The following is a 22100-nucleotide window of genomic DNA, read 5'->3' on the forward strand; positions in this document are numbered from 1 at the left end:
AGACACCACGTTACAATATATTAATTGCAAAAACAAACAAGTGTGGGAGACCTGCTAGTAAGATGGTGAAAAGGGAGGACACTGTAAGAGGCATTGAAGCGACACATGGGAATTGAGACAGGAAGGGAAAGAGAGAAAGAAAGACGGGAAGGAAATGAGGTGAGAAGAGGCAGCGGGAACTAAGAGCAGTTAGAGATGGGTGGGACCTGAGAGTGCCTCGGGGAGAGAGGTAGGGGCACAGACATAAAAAATACTAAAGTGCAGTAAAAACATTTTCAAATGTCGCTTAAAATAACCCCGCGTTGATCTGTACCTGCAGATTTGATAAGCTGTAGTTTGCAGTGGTGCTCGTTGAAAAAGCGGGTGCCCACCCCGCTATTGTCTTTTATTTGGAACGGGAGCCTAACCCGTATCGCAGCCGCCGTATTAAGGAAATCACTGCCGCAGCCCAGCTCGGACAGGAAGCCAGGTAACCTGTGTTGGGATAGGGGCGGGGCCACAAGAAGACAGGAAGCAGACGGGAGCCTACCCCGCGCTCCTGTGCCCGTGAAGCTAGCCGGAAAAAGAGAGCGTTTGAGCCAGCGGGGCTCCTGTGCTCGTGGAGAGCCCCGCCTGCTGCTGAGCCTGCCACGCTGACAATAGAGAGAGCCCGGTGAGCAGGGACTCCTCAAGAGCAGCGGGGGAGTCCTGAGTCAGCCCGGTGAGTTGCTACTCCCTGTGTGCCTCCCCGCATTAGGGTAGACAGGAGATGTGCACAGCGCGTGACTGTACGTGGTAAACGCGCGCGTTCACAGTTCCAGTCCGGCCGGCCTGTTCGTACCCATCTCCTGTCTCCCTTGAGAGCCCTTGAAAGCCAAGTCGACGACAATAAGTCTCGGTGGCGACAGCGCTTTGCGCTGCACCGCAAGGTGCGAGAGCTAAAAACCAGGTGTGGCTCCCAAAGGAGAGAGTCAATTATTTGAACCAGAAGAAGAGGTGGAAATTTTGCAAAATGCTGTAAGATTGAAGAATGGAAAAGTGTGGCACTTAAGCAGGATTGTGAAGAGTAGGAGTACTGATCGCATGAATCATGGTGAGATCCCAGTTCTATGGCCGCTGAGGATTCCATTGTTGAACATTCTGTAAGGAGAAGGATGGTTTGGGGTTGGTTGAAAGATTACATTGTTAGTAATTAATAAGACAATTTCTTTGATATCTAATTGCTCAGTTACACGATTTTGACACAAGTTGGTGAAAATCCTTACTAGACCGTACTATTGTTCCGTTTGGAAATATATCTGTTTTTTTTGTTTACTTGTTTATTTTTGTTCTTAATATTAATTTCTGGGAGGAAAAGGGGATGTCTTATGTTGTCATGTTGCTTAGTAACATGCAATGTTACTAAGCATGACATTCTTAGAATGTATTCCAATGACGTTTTGGAATATGTATGTTTAAGTGTGTAACTGTTGAGGCGTTGGTAGGTGGACACGTTAGGGTATAGACGTGTTTACCTGTGCTCCTCAGCTGCAATAAAGGAACTACGATTAATGGTTGCAGTGTGTTCCTTTACAACAAACCTCCAGCTCAAATTAAGCACTGGAGCTCCTAAATAAAACTTTAAACCCCTGAAATAAATTGTGTCGCAAACTAGTCAGACATAGGGGGAGGATATAACTATACAATCTAAAAATATCTGATTATCTACATACAGCGCTTTAAATGGGCTGGTACTGCCCGGTACGGAGTATCGACACTTCTCAAGAGAAATATAATACTTTTAGTTGGAGATTACTGGTACTTCTCAGAAACAACCAGATACTCTGGTGCAGAGTACCTGCACTTCTATTTTTCCATTTCAAGCACTGCCTATATACCTGGTCAATCAAAACTATTAACATGGTGAACTGCTTACTTAAGGTACTGATTGAGACAGCACTTGAGGGTGACATTGTTTATTGGACCCAATTAAATCTGATAGCAAGGTAAACAGAAATTAATGGGATCAGAATTTACCAGCTGCTATTAAGCAGTACCTACAACAAGTTTGCCCATTACAACCCGAAATTCCCTTTATTTTAGACTTTTAACAAATGGAACTTCTTGAAATATTCAGGTAACTTTCCATCCGTGATGCTGCGGCCTGGCGCGAGCCTGACACGCGCGGCTCTCCCTCCCCGCGAGACGCACTCCTCTTGACACGCGCCCCCTTCTCCGTCGCCAGGTGTGCTGAGGCGGACGCGCCGCGCGCGCAGACACGTCCACGCGGGCGACGTGGGCCTCGAGGTGAATGACAGGCTAATAACCTGCAGCCAACCGGGGCCCTCCCTCCTGGGCACCAAGATGGCAGCCGTCCCAGCAGCCTCGTCCAGAGGTGCCTATCAGCCATCTCCGCCTTCAACAATGATTTATTATTTTCATAATTTGCCTATTACAATGTGCCTGGGCGCAGACAGATGCCCCCACCCCTCTGACAGAGTCCCCGGCGCCCCATGGCCTCCTGTTTTATTTAGTCACGAGCCTCGTGTGATCTGAATACACACCGCTCCCTCCCTCCCTCCCTCGGTTTCTCGCCCCCTCTCTTTCCTCATTGTGTCTTTTTTTGTATGAGTGTATTTCGTGTAACCCTGGGCCATCTGACAGCACTTGTAAAACCCAGAAGTCCATCTCGCGCTGGCTTTTCACCATTAATCAAACTGCCTCGGAATTGGAAAATAAGGCTGACAGGCTTTTATCTGGAGAGAGGGAGAGGGGGAGGCGGGCAGATGTATTTTATTGTGGCTTTTCTCTCTCTCTTTATTTTATTTATTTTATGCGATTTTATATAGCGCGAACATTACCCGAAGGTGTCAGAGCGCTTTACAAAAGAACCAGTTGCAATACATAAGGACTTAGGATTACATGAGTTACATATATGATACAAACAGAAAAAATTGCAAATGTACAAGTTGTAGAGTCACACAAGGAAGAGGTACAAACAGAAAAAATTGCAAATGTACAAGTTGTAAAGTCACTCAAGGAAGAGATACAAATGGATAAACTCTACACACACACACACACAGACACACATACACAAAAATACACAACCTGGCCCCTGGGGCCCCCTTCTGTCAGGGCTGAGGCCAGAAAGAGTCTGGCACAAAATATGGCAGCTGTAAGAACAGGGGTACAAGCAGAGAAACATACACACCACTGCTAAGCTTCAGGCGGCACCCCCTTTACTGACATCTAGACCCCCACATTGGGGTGTGAATCTTTTAGTGTTATTATTCCCTTGACAAGGGAGCCGAGGGGAGGGAGGGAGGTGCGAGCGGCCTGTAGATAAATAGATCCGTAAGTCATGGCAGGAAGAGTGGAGGTCTGCAGGCAGGGCCCGGCATTGTAGGTGACAGAAAAGGCAATCACAAGACAAAACAAATCAAAAGGTACATCTTATCAGCAGCGGGCCAGCTGGACTGGCGCGGCTCGCCGAGGCACCCGGAGAGGGCGAGAGAAATTAATCGTGCTGTCGAGGGGGCCAGAGAAATTGTCGACGTCGAGGGGTGCAAGTTCAGGCAGGCAGAGGTGGCCGGCATTAAAGAAAAGAGGAGAGGAACAAAAAAAATTAAAAAATAGGCCAGAGTTTCTCTTCCACCTCCGCGCGCGGCCTCGGTAAAGCTCCTGACAAGGTCCATTCATCCTGCAGTGATAGCCGGGGCACCTATATGATTGCTACCTTTAATAATATAGCCCTGGCGCGCGGCTGTCACCCGAGAAAGGAGCATTTTTTTTCCTCCATCCTCCGGTTCCTTGCTTTTTTTTCCCCCTGATGCAAAGATACATAGGTAATAAGAAGTGTGACAGAGGGTGCGCGTGAGCCGGAGCAAGGCCAGGCAAAGTTTTGAAGCACATTAATCAAAAATGCATAAATAACTAAATTAATAAGTACCGCAAATCACCGCCGTCACTGTGCCGGCCTGCGACCAGGAAGTCAGGCAGGCCGGCGCGACAACAGGAAACAGGAAGTAGGAGGGCGGGAGCCTACCCCGCCTCCAACGGAAGAGCCGCGATGGGAGCCGCGTTTGGAGCACCGGAGCTGGCAGGAGCCTACCCTGCGGGTGCCGAAGGAGGGAAGAAGAGTCCTGCTGCCAGGCCCTGCAGCTGAGGAGAGCCGCCGCAGGAATGAAGCCGGTGAGTGGGTTGCTGAGCGGGGCGGGGGGGGGAGCATGTGTGCGCGCGCGCGAGTGCGGGGGGCGGGCTGTGTATGTGTGTGTGCGTGCGTGTGTGTATGTGTCTGGAGTGCGTGTGTGTGACTGTGGGGGAGGGGGGTGTGTGTGAGCGAGTGTCTGTGCCGTGTGCCTGTATGTGTGTGCCTGCGTGTGCATGCGCTCGCCTGTGTGTGCGCATGCAGAGGGGTGGGGGGTGGGGGGTGGGGGCTGCCTATATGTAAAGCGCTCTGATACCTGATTCGGTTCGGGGCTGGAAAAAAAAAAAAATGGCTGAGTTACTCTGCGCATGCGCGGGTGAGACGCGCGCTGCCGCGGTGAAAACTGCGAAGGAAACGCTTGTGCACATTGGTGTCCACATTCCCATTAACGGGCAACAATAGTTGTCGAGACAGACACTCTCAATGCTCACGCATTGAGAGTATGTCTGCTCGACCTAAAAACAGCAGCGGTGCTTGGCACTAACGCCCCACACCCCCAACCTGCATTTCTCATTTGCACCCCCCCTCCCCCAGGGGGCTGGTCGAGTGGAATTGCCAGGGCTGGTTTCTGTTCCCAGTCTGGCCGTTGTTTAGGTGCCGGCTAACTCTCGCCAGAAGCAGCATGCACTACCCGTGCACCTCCCACACCACAGATGTACCCGTGATACGAATCTCTATCGCTACCCTTGCACCCATGCACTCCTAACCCACTCACATATATTCACATGACACCACAATGGGTCACCTTCTAAACAGGCTGGGAGCAGAGATATTCACATGCCATGTGCAGTCCTGCCACCACACATTTGCCTGCCATTTGGGGCAATTTACATTCCGTACTTCTTGGCAGATGCCCTAATTTCAAGCAGAGAGCTAGTGATGATGAAATTTAGCTGTTTAGTAAATAAAAAGGGGGTGAGTTGGAGTTCTATGCGATAAATGGGCTTGCTAGGAGGAAGAACAATGTTGCGATCTGGCATGGTCATGATAAATCATCTGTATTAACCCCTCCCATGCTGGTGACGAACCCCAGCCGTCACGCCCCGCGGTGGGCGTGTGCGGATGACGGCTGGGGTTCGTCACGGCCCGCCCTGTTCGTTTGTTTACCGCACAGGGGAAAAATCGCGGCCGCAGCGAAGGGGTTAAGGTTCATGTTAGATTTACAAATGTCGCAAGGAGAAAATGCCCTGTCCTGAATGGCTGAAAAATACTGCAGGAAAATTATTGTGTAAATAACCTGCTGTCTTCGGCTCGGCTAAAGAATCATTTTATTTTATTTTGTGTTTTCTGTGAAGCGCTGCACGCCCAGTGGTCGAAGTGGGCAAGGTCAGAGGGGCACAACGTGCCTATACATTTTTAAAGTTAAGGAAAACAGTTCCCCCTGCTTTCTACGAAAAGATGACCGTCCCTGGATGGTTAATTCCGTGAGCTGAAGTGCTTTAGAATAGATGGAGCGTAAGGTAGGGGGTCTACTGTGCTGTGAAACCGAGGGGGAGGGACAGACAGGTAAACGTCCTTCTAGCCAGGGTGTCTGCTTCCCTGAAAGAAGTGTCACTCTGCAAATGTAAAGGGAGCTCGGATGCTAGTCTTGGCTTTAATTAATGGAATCCCTTGAAGCTTCTAGATGACAAATTTCTTCTTTTTGGGTGGTATTGCAAGGGAGTTACCAGCTGAGTGGTAAAGTGTGTGCGTATAAAGGGGTGTAGCACAGGCCACTGCGCACAGGGGGGCTGCAGGGCCTGAGTTACACCTCTAACTAGCCTCCGGTGTTCCAATCAGGGTTCAATTCCGTGGCTCTCTGGTGACAGACACAGCCCTCTGAAGTGTAATAACCCATAGAGGTTTCATAAAACTCGATAGTGCATTTCACACAGATTGATTTAACTTACATTTATCTTACATTTAAGCTATGTGTTTTTTATTTGTACATACCTGAAGGTGAAAGGTCGAAAAAAGTTTACTGAATATTTTGTTTTTTATAGCCACGCCTTCACCCAACCCCCACATCTTCTTGCCCCGCCCCTATTGGGCACAGCATCACAGTTTCCTTACTTTTTAGGTCTCGCCTGAGCCAATGCGCTTGCGCATTGCTCCGGAGAGATTATAGTAAGCGGAAAAGAACAGTCTACCAAAACGGCTGCGGATCGCATACAGTTCATGTGATCTATGCGCGTGCACACGTAATGCCAGCCACATAACACACCACCATTTGTCTGTGCCTTGGCATCAGACTTCAAAGGCTGCCGCTCCCCCGCCCCCCCCCCGCCACAGCAATGCCGAGAGCTTGTTTCTGGATGAAAGTGAAAGCCTGCCGTGCTTGTTTACAGTAGCCTTGCTCCTCAAATGGTGTTGCTGTGTTGCCATCTCTCTAGGGACACTCAGCTTCAAAACACTCGACTTGCTAGCTGCAATGCTACATCCGCTATGCTTTGCCTTTAGACACGTTGATCCCTCGCAGACTGTGCTGACTCTGCCCATCCTGATTCTGGAACTGACCAACGCAATCACCATGCAGTCTCTTCTCTCTGTCTTATGATGTCTGCCCTGCCACCATTTACTTCGGACCCTCACACCTCCTTACCCTCACACCCACTCACCCTCACACAGCCTCACCCTCACCCCCGTCACCCTCGACTGCCCTCACCCTCACACACCGTCACACACCCTCACTCACCCTCATACCCTCACACACCCTCACTCACTCTCACAACCTCACACCCTCACACCCCTCACCCTCACAACCCTCTCACCCTTACTCACCCTCACCCCCTCACCCCCCCACACACCCTCACCCTCACACACCACATCACTCAGGAACACCACCACATCACTCAGGGACACCACCACATCACTCAGGGACACCACCACATCACTCAGGGACACCACCACATCACTCAGGGGCACCACCACATCACTTAGGGGCACCACTCAGGGGCACCACCACATCACTCAGGGACACCACCACATCACTCAGGGACACCACCACATCACTCATGAACACCACCACTTCACTCAGGGGCACCACCACATCACTCAGGGACACCACCACTTCACTCGGGGACACCACCACATCATTCGGGGACACCACCACATCACTCGGGGACACCACCACATCACTCAGGAACACCACCACATCACTCAGGGACACCACCACATCACTCAGGGGCACCACTCAGGGACACCACCACATCACTCAGGGACACCACCACATCACTCGGGGACACCACCACATCACTCGGGGACACCATCACATCACTCGGGGACACCACCACATCACTCGGGGACACCACCACATCATTCGGGGACACCACCACATCACTCAGGGACACCACCACATCACTCAGGGGCACCACTCAGGGACACCACCACATCACTCAGGGACACCACCACATCACTCAGGGACACCACCACATCACTCGGGGACACCACCACATCCCTCAGGAACACCACCACATCACTCGGGGACACCACCACATCACTCGGGGACACCACCACATCACTCAGGGACACCACCACATCGCTCAGGGACACCACCACATCACTCAGGGACACCACCACATCACTCGGGGACACCACCACATCACTCAGGAGCACCACCACATCACTCAGGGACACCACCACATTACTCAGGGACACCACCACATCACTCAGGGGCACCACCACATCACTCAGGGACACCACCACATTACTCAGGGACACCACCACATTACTCAGGAACACCACCACATCACTCGGGGACACCACCACATCACTCGGGGACACCACCACATCACTCTGGGACACCACCACATCACTCAGGAACACCACCACATCACTCAGGGACACCACCACATCACTCAGGAACACCACCACATCACTCGGGGACACCACCACATCACTCGGGGACACCACCACATCACACTGGGTCACCACCACATCACTTAGGAACACAACCACATCACTCAGGGGCACCACCACATCATTCAGGGACACCACCACATCACTCAGAAAAACCACCACATCACTCAGGGAAACCACCACATCACTCAGGGACACCACCACATCACTCGGGAACACCACAACATCACTCGGGAACACCACAACATCACTCAGGAACACCTCCACATCACGCTCGAACACCACCACATCACTCAGGGACACCACCACATCACTCAGGGACACCACCACATCACTCGGGGACACCACCACATCACTCAGGGACACCACAACATCACTCGGGGACACCACCACGTCACTCAGGGACACCACCACATCACTCAGGGGCACCACCACATCACTCAGGGACACCACCACATCACTCAGGGACACCACCACATCACTCGGGGACACCACCACATCACTCGGGGACACCACAACATCACTCAGGAACACCTCCACATCACTCACGAACACCACCACATCACTCAGGGACACCACCACATCACTCAGGGACACCACCACATCACTCGGGGACACCACCATGTCACTCAGGGACACAACCACATCACTCAGGGGCACCACCACATCACTCAGGGGCACCACTCAGGGGCACCACCACATCACTCAGGGACACCACCACATCACTCAGGGACACCACCACATCACTCAGGGGCACCACTCAGGGGCACCACCATATCACTCAGGGGCACCACCACATCACTCAGGGACACCACCACATCACTCAGGGGCACCACTTAGGGGCACCACCACATCACTCAGGGACACCACCACGTCACTCAGGGACACCACCACATTACTCGAGGACACCACCATATCACTCGGGGACACCACCATATCACTCGGGGACACCACCATATCACTCGGGGACACAAACACATCACTCTGAGACACCACCACATCACTCAGGAACACCACCACATCACTCAGGAACACCACCACATCACTCAGGGACACCACCACATTACTCAGGGACACCACCACATCACTCAGGGGCACCACCACATCACTCAGGGGCACCATCACATCACTCAGGGGCACCACTTAGGGGCACCACCACATCACTCAGGGACACCACCACGTCACTCGGGGACACCACCACATCACTCGGGGACACCACCATATCACTCGGGGACACCACCATATCACTCCGGGACACAAACACATCACTCTGAGACACCACCACATCATTCAGGAACACCACCACATCACTCAGGAACACCACCACATCACTCAGGAACACCACCACATCACTCAGGAACACCACCACATCACTCAGGAACACCACCACATCACTCATGGACACCACCACATTACTCAGGGACACCACCACATCACTCAGGGACACCACCACATACTCAGGGACACCACCACATCACTCAGGGACACCACCACATACTCAGGAACACCACCACATCACTCAGGGACACCACCACATCACTCGGGGACACGACCACATCACTCGGGGACACCACCACATCATTCGGGGACACCACTACGTCACTTGGGGACACCACCACATCACTCAGGGGCACCATCACATCACTCAGGGGCACCACTCAGGGACACCACCACGTCACTCGGGGACACCACCACATCACTCGGGGACACCACCATATCACTCGGGGACACCACCATATCACTCGGGGACACAAACACATCACTCTGAGACACCCCCACATCACTCGGGGACACCACCACATCACTCAGGAGCACCACCACATCACTCAGGGACACCACCACATTACTCAGGGACACCACCACATCACTCAGGGACACCACCACATTACTCAGGGACACCACCACATTACTCGGGAACACCACCACATCACTCGGGGACACCACCACATCACTCGGGGACACCACCACATCACTCTGGGACACCACCACATCACTCAGGAACACCACCACATCACTCAGGGACACCACCACATCACTCAGGAACACCACCACATCACTCAGGGACACCACCACATCACTCGGGGACACCACCACATCACACTGGGTCACCACCACATCACTTAGGAACACAACCACATCACTCAGGGGCACCACCACATCATTCAGGGACACCACCACATCACTCAGGGAAACCACCACATCACTCAGGGAAACCACCACATCACTCAGGGACACCACCACATCACTCGGGAACACCACAACATCACTCGGGAACACCACAACATCACTCAGGAACACCTCCACATCACGCTCGAACACCACCACATCACTCAGGGACACCACCACATCACTCAGGGACACCACCACATCACTCGGGGACACCATCACATCACTCGGGGACACCACCACATCACTCGGGGACACCACCACGTCACTCAGGGACACCACCACATACTCAGGAACACCACCACATCACTCAGGGACACCACCACATCACTCGGGGACACGACCACATCACTCGGGGACACCACCACATCATTCGGGGACACCACTACGTCACTTGGGGACACCACCACATCACTCAGGGGCACCATCACATCACTCAGGGGCACCACTCAGGGACACCACCACGTCACTCGGGGACACCACCACATCACTCGGGGACACCACCATATCACTCGGGGACACCACCATATCACTCGGGGACACAAACACATCACTCTGAGACACCCCCACATCACTCGGGGACACCACCACATCACTCAGGAGCACCACCACATCACTCAGGGACACCACCACATTACTCAGGGACACCACCACATCACTCAGGGACACCACCACATTACTCAGGGACACCACCACATTACTCGGGAACACCACCACATCACTCGGGGACACCACCACATCACTCGGGGACACCACCACATCACTCTGGGACACAACCACATCACTCAGGAACACCACCACATCACTCAGGGACACCACCACATCACTCAGGAACACCACCACATCACTCAGGGACACCACCACATCACTCGGGGACACCACCACATCACACTGGGTCACCACCACATCACTTAGGAACACAACCACATCACTCAGGGGCACCACCACATCATTCAGGGACACCACCACATCACTCAGGGAAACCACCACATCACTCAGGGAAACCACCACATCACTCAGGGACACCACCACATCACTCGGGAACACCACAACATCACTCGGGAACACCACAACATCACTCAGGAACACCTCCACATCACGCTCGAACACCACCACATCACTCAGGGACACCACCACATCACTCAGGGACACCACCACATCACTCGGGGACACCACCACATCACTCGGGGACACCACCACATCACTCGGGGACACCACCACGTCACTCAGGGACACCACCACATCACTCAGGGGCACCACCACATCACTCAGGGGCACCACCACATCACTCAGGGACACCACCACATCACTCAGGGACACCACCACATCACTCGGGGACACCACCACATCACTCGGGGACACCACAACATCACTCAGAAACACCTCCACATCACTCACGAACACCACCACATCACTCAGGGACACCACCACATCACTCAGGGACACCACCACATCACTCGGGGACACCACCACGTCACTCAGGGACACAACCACATCACTCAGGGGCACCACCACATCACTCAGGGGCACCACTCAGGGGCACCACCACATCACTCAGGGACACCACCACATCACTCAGGGACACCACCACATCACTCAGGGGCACCACTCAGGGGCACCACCACATCACTCAGGGGCACCACCACATCACTCAGGGACACCACCACATCACTCAGGGGCACCACTTAGGGGCACCACCACATCACTCAGGGACACCACCACGTCACTCGGGGACACCACCACATTACTCGGGGACACCACCATATCACTCGGGGACACCACAATATCACTCGGGGACACCACCATATCACTCGGGGACACAAACACATCACTCTGAGACACCACCACATCACTCAGGAACACCACCACATCACTCAGGAACACCACCACATCACTCAGGGACACCACCACATTACTCAGGGACACCACCACATCACTCAGGGGCACCACCACATCACTCAGGGGCACCATCACGTCACTCAGGGGCACCACTTAGGGGCACCAAGACATCACTCAGGGACACCACCACCTCACTCGGGGACACCACCACATCACTCGGGGACACCACCATATCACTCGGGGACACCACCATATCACTCGGGGACACAAACACATCACTCTGAGACACCACCACATCATTCAGGAACACCACCACATCACTCAGGAACACCACCACATCACTCAGGAACACCACCACATCACTCAGGAACACCACCACATCACTCAGGGACACCACCACATCACTCAGGGACACCACCACATTACTCAGGGACACCACCACATCACTCAGGGACACCACAACATCACTCGGGAACACCACAACATCACTCAGGAACACCTCCACATCACTCACGAACATCACCAAATCACTCAGGGACACCACCACATCACTCAGGGACACCACCACATCACTCGGGGACACAACCACATCACTCGGGGACACCACCACATCACTCAGGGACACCACCACATCACTCAGGGGCACCACTCAGGGGCACCACCACATCACTCAGGGGCACCACCACATCACTCAGGGACACCACCACATCACTCAGGGGCACCACTTAGGGGCACCACCACATCACTCAGGGACACCACCACGTCACTCGGGGACACCACCACATTACTCGGGGACACCACCATATCACTCGGGGACACCACCATATCACTCGGGGACACCACCATATCACTCGGGGACACAAACACATCACTCTGAGACACCACCACATCACTCAGGAACACCACCACATCACTCAGGAACACCACCACATCACTCAGGGACACCACCACATTACTCAGGGACACCACCACATCACTCAGGGGCACCACCACATCACTCAGGGGCACCATCACATCACTCAGGGGCACCACTTAGGGGCACCAAGACATCACTCAGGGACACCACCACGTCACTCGGGGACACCACCACATCACTCGGGGACACCACCATATCACTCGGGGACACCACCATATCACTCGGGACACAAACACATCACTCTGAGACACCACCACATCATTCAGGAACACCACCACATCACTCAGGAACACCACCACATCACTCAGGAACACCACCACATCACTCAGGGACACCACCACATCACTCAGGGACACCACCACATTACTCAGGGACACCACCACATCACTCAGGGACACCACAACATCACTCGGGAACACCACAACATCACTCAGGAACACCTCCACATCACTCACGAACAACACCACATCACTCAGGGACACCACCACATCACTCAGGGACACCACCACATCACTCGGGGACACAACCACATCACTCGGGGACACCACCACATCACTCAGGGACACCACCACGTCACTTGGGGACACCACAACATCACTCAGGGGCACCATCACATCACTCAGGGGCACCACTTATGGGCACCACCACATCACTCAGGGACACCACCATGTCACTCGGGGACACCTCCACATCACTCGGGACACCACCATATCACTCGGGGACACCACCATATCACTCGGGACACAAACACATCACTCTGAGACACCACCATATCACTCAGGGACACCACCACATCACTCAGGGGCACCACTTAGGGGCACCACCACATCACTCAGGGACACCACCACGTCACTCGGGGACACCACCACATTACTCGGGGACACCACCATATCACTCGGGGACACCACCATATCACTCGGGGACACCACCATATCACTCGGGGACACAAACACATCACTCTGAGACACCACCACATCACTCAGGAACACCACCACATCACTCAGGAACACCACCACATCACTCAGGGACACCACCACATTACTCAGGGACACCACCACATCACTCAGGGGCACCACCACATCACTCAGGGGCACCATCACATCACTCAGGGGCACCACTTAGGGGCACCAAGACATCACTCAGGGACACCACCACGTCACTCGGGGACACCACCACATCACTCGGGGACACCACCATATCACTCGGGGACACCACCATATCACTCGGGACACAAACACATCACTCTGAGACACCACCACATCATTCAGGAACACCACCACATCACTCAGGAACACCACCACATCACTCAGGAACACCACCACATCACTCAGGAACACCACCACATCACTCAGGGACACCACCACATCACTCAGGGACACCACCACATTACTCAGGGACACCACCACATCACTCAGGGACACCACAACATCACTCGGGAACACCACAACATCACTCAGGAACACCTCCACATCACTCACGAACATCACCACATCACTCAGGGACACCACCACATCACTCAGGGACACCACCACATCACTCGGGAACACAACCACATCACTCGGGGACACCACCACATCACTCAGGGACACCACCACGTCACTTGGGGACACCACAACATCACTCAGGGGCACCATCACATCACTCAGGGGCACCACTTATGGGCACCACCACATCACTCAGGGACACCACCATGTCACTCGGGGACACCTCCACATCACTCGGGACACCACCATATCACTCGGGGACACCACCATATCACTCGGGACACAAACACATCACTCTGAGACACCACCATATCACTCAGGAACACCACCACATCACTCAGGAACACCACCACATCACTCAGGGACACCACCACATTACTCAGGGACACCACCACATCACTCAGGGGCACCACCACATCACTCAGGGACACCACCACATCACTCAGGGACACCACTACATACTCAGGAACACCACCACATCACTCAGGGACACCACCACATCACTCGGGGACACGACCACATCACTCGGGGACACCACCACATCATTCTGGGACACCACTACGTCACTCGGGGACACCACATCACTCAGGGACACCATCACATCACTCAGGGGCACCACTTAGGGGTACCACCACATCACTCAGGGACACCACCACATCACTCAGGAACACCACCACATCACTCAGGGACACCACCACATCACTCAGGGACACCACCACATCACTCGGGGACACCACCACATCACACTGGGTCACCACCACATCACTTAGGAACACAACCACATCACTCAGGGGCACCACCACATCATTCAGGGACACCACCACATCACTCAGGGAAACCACCACATCACTCAGGGACACCACCACATCACTCGGGAACACCACAACATCACTCAGGAACACCTCCACATCACGCACGAACACCACCACATCACTCAGGGACACCACCACATCACTCGGGGACACCACCACATCACTCGGGGACACCACCACATCACTCGGGGAACCCACCACATCACTCGGGGACACCACCACGTCACTCAGGGACACCACCACATCACTCAGGGGCACCACCACATCACTCAGGGACACCACCACATCACTCAGGGACACCACCACATCACTCGGGGACACCACCCCCCACTCGGGGACACCACAACATCACTCAGGAACACCTCCACATCACTCACGAACACCACCACATCACTCGGGGACACCACCACATCACTCAGGGACACCACCACATCACTCGGGGACACCACCACGTCACTCAGGGACACAACCACATCACTCAGGGGCACCACCACATCACTCAGGGGCTCCACTCAGGGGCACCACCACATCACTCAGGGACACCACCACATCACTTAGGGACACCACCACATCACTCGGGGACACCACCACATCACTCTGGGACACCACCACATCACTCTAATACACCACCACATCACTCTAATACACTATCACATCACTCAGCCCAACCACATCATCACTCAGCTCCACAACAGCACTGTCCCCGCTTGCTACCAACAAGCATTGCCATAGCCAATAGAACTCGCATTAGGAAAGTGTAAGCCATTGGCTTTGTGAATAAAAATGCTATTAATTTATATATTTTCAAAGCCAACACATATTTAAAAAAATTGTCATTTACAATACTAATAGCTCAAACTTTCCTAATGCGAGACCTATTGCATTGCAAATGCTTGTTTTTAATGCACTTCGAAGGCTGGGCAGACCACATAAATGCCTTGTCAGAGTGGACATTGTAATTATTTAAGGATGGAAATGTCATTTTATCGACTGAAGACGATCATGGACAGTGTAAACATTAGCTGAAGCAAATGCGTTGTCCTGGTTGGCTGGCGAGGGCGCTGTCTATCTGTTCTGGGGCAGAACAGTGCCGCCTCAGCCGTGTTATTCACTTCGTCGCAGTTAAAAGGTTTTGCTTTTAGCCCTACAGCATGACTGCAGGGTGCAAGGGTTGTGTACACAGCTGCCGTGAAACCGAGTTGATGACAGACTGAACAGCTGCTCAAATTACATTTGAAAATATTTAATGGAGGGGAAGAGCGTTGGCCCCCAGGGGTGTAGAGAATCATTCGAGTACTGCACAGTATTAACTAAATAAAAAAGACCAGTTCTAATAAGAGTCCAGGGCTTGCCCTGAACCACGAAAGACCTGTGACAAATTGGCCTGGTAGGTGTGCTCAGAGTAGGCCAAGAACGGCCAGCTAACCACCAACTAAGCAAATTATTCTCATTTACATTCGTTATTTGAGGTTGTATCTCTTTTACATGTCTCTGGCTCTTCTGACCCATGCTGGATATCCCCATTATCACCGAAGGAATACCAAGGAGAAGGGAAACAGAAAAGGGACAAAGGAGCTGAGAACATGAGCTGTTCAATAACAAGCATTGGAAAATGCAATAGGTCTCGCATTTGTTTGAGTTAGAGATATTGGCATTGTAATTGGTCATGTCTTTTTTTTATGTGTTATGGAGTGTATGCATGTGACGTGTAGTGGAATTATGTGGGTTGGATTGGATTATTTAGTTGCGGAATTGTGTGGCGTGAAATTGCGTGGTGTGGAGTGGATTTGTGTGGTGGAATTATATGGCATGGTGTGCTGTTGAAATTATGTGGATAGTAATTGTTTTGTCGAGTTGACTTATGTGGTAAAGATAAACTGTAAAGCATACCTATTTACTACCTTCTATAGAAAAAAAGATAAACATCCACACGTATTCTAGATTTTGACAAATTCAGCACATTCGCTTTAAGTTAAATAAAACAATCATGGCTATCAATTTGTAATTGAAGTGAATGCAGCATACTCTAGGCACCTAAGTTGTACGCAAGCGTAAAGCATGTTTTTAGCAAAGCTTCATGAAAAGGCGGGACAAGCAGTAAATCGCAGAGTATTTTCAAAGTGACTCCAGAGAAAGGAACAAAACTCCAAGGGAAAGAGTGCAAAGGGGAGTTGCTTGAATTACCTAGGTTACGGATTCGTTACTAAACCCTTAGCAGTAAAATGTACCCACAACGTAGCCCCGCTCAATGGCATTGGTCTTATTCTGAGCGAATATAATTAAAACAAGCAACAAATAAAACCATAAATAGCCATACAAACTGGACTGTATTACATATCACTATTGAGGTACTTTTTACACGAAAATGAGTCCCTTGCCGTAGTGTTTCAACCAGTTGAGATTTTGTTTGTGATGTATTTACACTATGCCAAAAAACATTCTTAAATTGGAAAACGAGTTTAATGCAGAAGCGGTCGTGTTTTGATTTGGCTTCAATGACTTCCATAAGTGCTCCATATAGCAGTCAATGCGGAGTTGCAAGTATGTGAAAAGTACTTTTTACATTTTTTTTTATTTAGTGGCATTTTCAAGAAAAGAACAAAACAACCAATTGCAAAAACAGCCAGTCAGTTGTTTATATAATACAGGGTTACCGGTCAGCAACAGAGTCATATGTAAATGTAAATGTTTTTGTACTTGTATAGCGCACAGCTACCCGCAGTGGGTTTCCCGGCGCTTGCACGAATACCGCAAGGGAACCCTTCCTGGCTTTCCCTGTGCAGTGTCCACTCCTGGTAGGGTGACCAACTGTCATGGGTGCAAATTCAGGACGGTGAGTGTAAAAATTCAGGACAAAGGGTCAAAATTCAGGACAAAAATTCAGGACAGGGGGTCAAAATTCAGGACAAATCTTCGGGACAAAAGGTAGGTTTTACAGACACATCAAAGGAGGTCGCGCAATAGTATATAAGTAATCCCATTTATATCCAAACATATTCATCCATTTGCAAACCTATCCATTGTGTATCCTTTCAGCCATCATTTCATTCATCCATCCCTCCACCTTTTCACCCTATCCATCCGTACACTAATCCATTCACTCTTCCATCCAGCCATTTACCCTTTCACCCATCCAGCCATCTTTTCACTTACTCATCCATCCAGTCACTCATCCTTTCACCCATTCACCTTTTCAGTCATTAATCCATCCTCCCTTTCTCTCTCCATCGACCCTTTCACTTAGCCATCCTTCCTTCCATCCATCCACCCACTTATCCATCTACTCATCCACTCGTGAATCCATCCATTGACTCCATCACTCATCCATCGTTTCACTCATCCATCCACCCATTCACTCACTGATCATCCACCCTTTCACTCATCCATCCATCGTTTGGCCCATTATCCATCTATTCACCTTTTCAATCATCCATTCACCAATCCATCCATCCATCCATCCCTACACTTACTCACTCGCCAACCTTTTCATAATGAGCTGAACCTTTATCTGCAGAGTTCTAGACAGAAGAGGCCCATCAAAAATGTCACCCTTGCTGTAGTTCCTAAAGCAAGGGGTGGGGTGGCGGAGGGTTCAATATGCCCCTGCACATAGGCAATCTGAAAAAGTGGAAGGCATGAGTCATGCATGATGCAGTGCTAGGACTTGAGGCGACTGTGATATGGTGTTGTTTCCAGGGCTTTAAGCGGGATGAAAAAAGGGGGGGGGCGTCTCTCAAAAGGGGGTGATTGATGTAATTAAGGGCGGGTGGCTTAAAACAACTAAGCTAAAAATCTGTGTTTAGCATAGTGTGCCACCGGACTGGTATTTTGCCTCTTCTGTCATTGTATCCAGATATATAACACAAGTAACGTTACACCTACAACAAGCCAGAAGTATTGGCTTTGTCAGTGGTTGTTAGATGCATAAAATAAAAATGCAGCAATCATGGCTTTGTTCAATATAATATTGAAACTGCACTTTGCTAAAATGATGAGACTGAAAGAACTCTAGCCCGGGCCCCTTCTTTTCAACTTTTTCCACCAGCTTCTTTGAATGAACTGGATTCTGTAGCAGCCTGTGCGTGTTTGCACATTCCTTTCCTCTAACAAAATGCGCTGCCCTTGACCGAGGCAGGAGGAGGCCCACCGCATGTGGTAACACTTCAGACTCGCCCATTGTCATTCTGTATGTGGCAATCATCAGCCCAATACAGAGTGACAATGGGCGGGCGGGGCTGCTCTAGTGCTCCGAGGAGGAGTGCGAGGCGCCAGCATCAAGGGGCTCGAGGTTTCTCGCAGGGAGCAGGGCTGCTCCCTGTGATGGACAAAATTACGGACAAACGGCGTCCGTTAAAAGGATCCTCACGGACAACAGTCCAATTTACGGACTGTCCGTGAAATTTACGGACGGTTGGTCACCCTAAATCCTGGGCACCCCCATGGTGCAGACCGGGCATCCCTCAAGTTGTGGGGGCCGTTGTGGAGACTAAGCAAGCTATTGCCCAGAGTTGCAGCGCGGGACCCATGATCAGAATAGGCACTGAGGCGAGAATATCCGGTCAGGAGAATTAATGAGCCCGAGACCCGCCGAGGCGGGAATCGAACCCTGGTCCCTGGCCAGAGCTCTGCATCAGGGTCTGCCGCTCTAACCATTGAGCCACACTTCCCCACGTATGTGATAAGTACTAGAAAAAATCAGTAAGCAGGGCGGATTCCTTTGTTATGTAGCAGATGTTCCATCTACGTCCAGGATTTCATTTGTTTGCACCGGACACCGCAAGGATAACATACATGGAAATGAGAACTTGCTTTCTTTTAGATTACTGTCACTTTCTTTCTTGGTAATGAAACAGCACTGACGACCTGATCGCCTCTGACCCAGTGGAAGCAAAATAACTGCTCGACGTTGCCCGGATATTTAGATGGCCCTTTATGTCACTTGACCACATGAAGGTTTGAGGCTATACCACATGAGAGAGCGGGGAGGGGTGGCACTGTGGCAGCAACAACAGGCTGTGAGGGCCAAAACAAGGGAGTAGGGAGGGAGCAGCCGGGGACGGACAGCCGAACTGCTCTCTTGAAGAGTGTTTGTCAAAAAGTAAACAAAACAAGCAGAGACATCGACCAGTTCCGATTGCATAATGAAATGAGTATAAGTGGCCAAAATGCACAATGTGGTCTTTGTTCCATGCAGACACTGTAACTTGGAGTGTGGTGTGATGCTGGATGTTGGGATGGCAGCGTTTATGGTTGTTTTCTTGTGCCGCCCTGAGGCTCATGCAGTACCAATAATTATGTTTAGTTCTGCTTCGACCCACCCCCAACAAGCCTGACTATGCTGCTGGGCATCTCTACCATCAATCATTTATGTTATTTTCACAAAAGGCTGTGTGGCGCGTGGCTTCAATGGGAAGCAAAGTAAACAAAACACGAACACTTATTAACACGGCGCACAAAGTAAATAACAAGCATTGGAAATGCAATAGGTCTCGCAATAGAATAGTTAGACATTTTTCTTTTTGCAAATGGAAGAGTGGCGTTGCGTGGATGAGTAGCGTTGCGTGGATGAGTGGCGTTGCGTGGATGAGTGGCGTGTGTGAGTGGCGTTGCGTGTGTGAGTGGCGTTGCGTATGTGAGTGGCGTAGCGTATGTGAGTGGCGTAGCGTATGTGAGTGGCGTTGCGTGTGTGAGTGGCGTTGCGTGTGTGAGTGGTGTTGGAATGCAATAAGTATCGCATTAGAAAAGTTGTAGTTATTGGTCTTGTAAATGACATAATTTTTTTTTTTTTGCGATGTTAAAATTGCTATATTGATGGCTTTGTCATTTACAATGCCAATAGTTATAACTTTTGCAAATGTGACACCTATAGCATTTGGAATGCAACATGATTAGTATTTACGTGACTTATATGGCAGCTCTGGTCGTTATGCTACATCTCTAGATAGTTTTATCTTCCGCAAATGTGACACCTATTGAAACACAATATGTGTTGTGAGGGTGAGTGAGGGTGAGGGGATGAGGGTGAGGTGTTGAGGGTGAGGGGTTGAGGGTGAGTGAGGGTGAGGGTGAGTGAGGGTGAGGTGTTGAGGGTGAGGCGTTGAGGGTGAGTGAGGGTGAGGCTGAGGTGTTGAGGGTGAGTGAGGGTGAGGAGTTGAGGGTGAGTGAGGGTGAGGGTGAGTGAGTGTGAGGGGTTGTGGGTGAGTGAGGGTGAGTGAGGGTGAGGCTGAGGGGTTGAGGGTAAGTGAGGGTGAGTGAAGGTGAGGCTGAGGGGTTGAGGGTACGTGAGGGTGAGTGAGAGTGAGGGTGAGTGAGGGGTTGAGGGTGAACGGTTGAGGGTGAGTGAGGGTGAGGGTGAACGGTTGAGGGTGAGTGAGGGTGAGGGTGAGGTGTTGAGGGTGAGTGAGGGTGAGGGGTTGAGAGTGAGTGAGGGTGAGGCGTTGAGGGTGAGTGACGGTGAGGGTGAGTGTGGGTGAGGGTGGGTGAGGGTGAGTGAGGGTGAGTGAGGGTGAGTGAGGGTGAGTGAGGGTGAGTGAGGGTGAGTGAGGGTGAGTGAGGGTGAGGCTGAGTGAGGGTGAGTGAGGGTGAGGGGTTGAGGGTGAGTGAGGGTGAGGGGTTGAGGGTGAGTGAGGGTGAGGGGTTGAGGGTGAGTGAGGGTGAGGGGTTGAGGCTGAGTGAGGGTGAGGGTGATTGAGGGTAAGGGGTTGAGGCTGATTGAGGGTGAGGGTGAGGGGTTGAGGGTGAGTGAGGGTGAGGTGTTGAGGGTGAGTGAGGGTGAGTGAGGGTGAGTGAGGGTGAGTGAGGGTGAGGGTGGGTGAGGGTGAGTGAGTGTGAGTGAGGGTGGGGGTGAGTGAGGGTGAGTGAGGGTGAGTGAGGGTGAGTGA

Source organism: Lissotriton helveticus, chromosome 1_1 (assembly GCF_964261635.1).
Source record: "Lissotriton helveticus chromosome 1_1, aLisHel1.1, whole genome shotgun sequence".
Lineage (NCBI taxonomy): Eukaryota > Metazoa > Chordata > Amphibia > Caudata > Salamandridae > Lissotriton > Lissotriton helveticus.